At 35.2% G+C, this 3162-nt stretch overlaps 1 pseudogene; it reads right to left on the bottom strand.

The window, feature by feature from the left end:
- Positions 1–637: 637 nt before the first annotated feature.
- On the bottom strand, positions 638–1551 carry LOC127159339 (C3a anaphylatoxin chemotactic receptor-like; annotated as a pseudogene).
- Between the last annotated feature and the right edge of the window lie 1611 nt (positions 1552–3162).

The raw sequence follows: 3162 nt of genomic DNA, 5'->3' as shown, positions 1-3162 counted from the left end.
AAATATGATTTGGGTTTAAATGGTTTTATTATGCAAGAAGAGAGAGTGATATGAGAGAAATTTGAAAGGCTGTGTAGGAAAAGAAAAAGAGACAATGATCAATGATTGACGACACTTGTCATAAATGGTAAAATATTAAAATCTGGATTTATGCTACACACACACACACACAGCAATAGTATAACATTACTGTATATACAGACCTTTGCATTTAAAACCGAATACATAACAACAAAAATTGAGCATTGTTAATCAGGAATCTCACTGCAAAATAAAAAATATATATCTACGTTTTATTGCAGACGTTTTAGAACAGATCATTTTAGATGCGCTTAATTAATTTTATACCTTCCAGACAAAGAAGAAACCAGAGTGGACACTTCCTATTGAAAGATGTTTTGCATATCTTAAGTTTCAGTTTTTTTAAAATAAGTATTTTTGTCAAGATACTTCACATGAGTATTTGGTCTAGAAATTACTCTGAGGATAATACAAAAAAAAAAAAATAATAATAATCAAATTAATTGCATTGGCTAGCAAAATGCTAAAAGCAAGTGGAACAAATCTTGTTTGAAACGGCACAGGTTTGGCATAGAAAAAAATACTTAAACTTTAAATAAATGAGTTGATATCTTCACTACACTGAGTGCATTTGCAGTGACTGGGTGGTTTGTGACACCTGTGCACCCTCCTCAGAGAAAACTCTTTTAAAAACACGTCTTACAGAAAGTTTAATATTGCTCTCAAAATCCTGCCCCATGAAAACATACAGAATGGGGTTCAGACAGCTGTTGAAATACGCCAAAGAGATGGTCAACGGATACACTGCCGAAGCTGCCCAATAACTTGATTCCTCTCTGTACATTATTAACAAGTCCACTGTGTGATACGGCAACCAGCACAGAAAAAAGACCACGATTACAGCCAACATGACGCGAAACGCTCGTCCAGAGTGAAAATGACTCCTGCCTAACTTACGTGCGATGAATCCATAGCATATTGTGATGCATATGAGAGGAACCAAAAAGCCAAACACAAATCTGATGATTCTTAATCTTCCATACATTTTATAACTGTCTTCATCAGGTTGATGTTACAGGCAGTATGTTGTGTCATTTTCTTTGTGAGTCTCTATTAACATCATGAAAGGCAGACTAAGAATTGAAGCCAGAACCCAGGCCGCTACACAGGACAGTCGTGCAATTAACAGACTGCGATGATTTTGAGCCCAAACCGGTGTGATCACCTGAGTAAAGCGATCCAGACTAATCAAGGTCAAGGTGAAAACACTGGCAAACATGGTGATGAGCATAATGAAGGGGAGAATCTTGCACATGAAGGATCCATACAGCCAGTGTTTATCCGCAACACTCCTAGATGCATAGAAAGAGTGGAAAGGCAACACAAGAGGTCGGCAATCGCTAGATTGAGAAACCAAACTGTATTAACGGTACTCTTCATCTTAAATCCAGCAACATACACAACAAATGTGTTTCCAGGAACACAGAGGATCAAGGTCAGGTAGTAGAAGACCAGAGAAATCACCTTCATTGCATATTTGAAAATATAATAATAATCCTCCATTGTTGTGATTGAGCTGAAGTGTCTGGTTGATCCTGCTAATATCACATATTGTCAGTGTAAAATTATAAATCAAATTTAAAGTGTTGTGTCAGATAAGAAAAAAAAAACCTTGATGAATAAATTGATATATGATCAATGCATTTCTATTCTATCAAAGCTGAATTATGATTACAAATATGCAACTAAATAAATACTATTTTATCATTATTAGAAAGTACAAAAAGTCTTTAAAAAGTAATTAGGACTCACATTATGCTTTGATTCACAATTATCCCGGTAAATGTTTTCTCCTCTAATGTTCAAGACTTTATACCACTTCTTCAATTTTATCACTTCTGAGCTGAGCTGTGAAACATCATGACCAACTCTATGTAAAGCTGGTTAAGGCTTCCCGTCACACATGGGCATTCATAAATAAAAAAAAAATACTGATGTCAGACTAAAAATTGCAATTTAACAAGTAAATAAATGTTGCACTTTTATTTTCCAATGTTTACAACAATTCATAATGTTAATTTATAATAGAATGTATTATTGTTTGCTTGTAATGTAATTTAATTTAATTATGTATTTATATTAATAATGTATTTATAGTATCGAGAGCTCTACATTTTGTGATAATATAAATGATCAGTCAGTTGAGATCTCCTATATAGTGTTGCTTTATATGTATAACAGTTTTTACAATGTTATAAAATTTGCAAAGTTTCATTTTGAGGTCATTTATCCTTTATGCAAAATAGTTGTTGGCAGTTTGAGTTTTGAACCTGGGAACAAACTTCTTGTAGTCCGTACCAGCCGTTTTCTGTAGGCCTTAAAAAACGAATTCTGTAAAATCTCCCTTGGCATTGAACTTTGAGCGCTGTAACTTTGTAGATGTTGCTTATGCTCAAGTAGCAACATGACACACTAACTAAAGTTAAAATAATGTTTTTGTCCAAATTAGAAGACAATTTGAATGTTAAATAATAATAATAAAACAGTAACTCTAAATTAAAACATACACTTATCAAATCTTTAGCTATAATATCTCTTTGAGATGATATGCTCTGCTCTCATGTGATATTGCCATAAAAACAGAGAATGGAATAGAGCGGCGACAGCCTGCAGCATTATATATAGATTTTTTTGCTTCTGTTCTTTTAAAGTCTTGTGTCAAAAACAGTGACTCAAACTACTTACAGTCTGAATCCAAAATGTCATTCATTCATATGGAGTTTTTCTCGAGTGGTAGAGATGTCCAATTTCATTAAAACGTTCATTAGTAAACATAAGAACTTGTCACGGAGGCTGGACAAGAAATGCAAGGTTCGAGATAAGTCCCCTTGTAGCGTGACGGAATACTCAAACGCGGATGTGCACGAGTGAGCAGGTAAATCACGCAGTTGGTCTGAGAACGCTCCGATAAGGAGTAGAGATTTCCACCAAGAAATCCGCGTTCTCACACGCACACAGACAGGTAGATAAGCGCTCCGAAGAGCAGAGAGATTACTCACGTGAGTTGGGTTGACGATGGGACCTGACGTGGAGTCGAGCATGAACTCAATGTCTGGTGCAAAACAACACCTGCTTCCTGCT

Source organism: Labeo rohita, unplaced genomic scaffold, assembly GCF_022985175.1.
Source record: "Labeo rohita strain BAU-BD-2019 unplaced genomic scaffold, IGBB_LRoh.1.0 scaffold_2082, whole genome shotgun sequence".
NCBI classification, from domain to species: Eukaryota; Metazoa; Chordata; class Actinopteri; order Cypriniformes; family Cyprinidae; genus Labeo; species Labeo rohita.
Note: the sequence above shows the minus strand (reverse complement) of the source record. Positions and strands in the feature narration are given on the sequence as shown.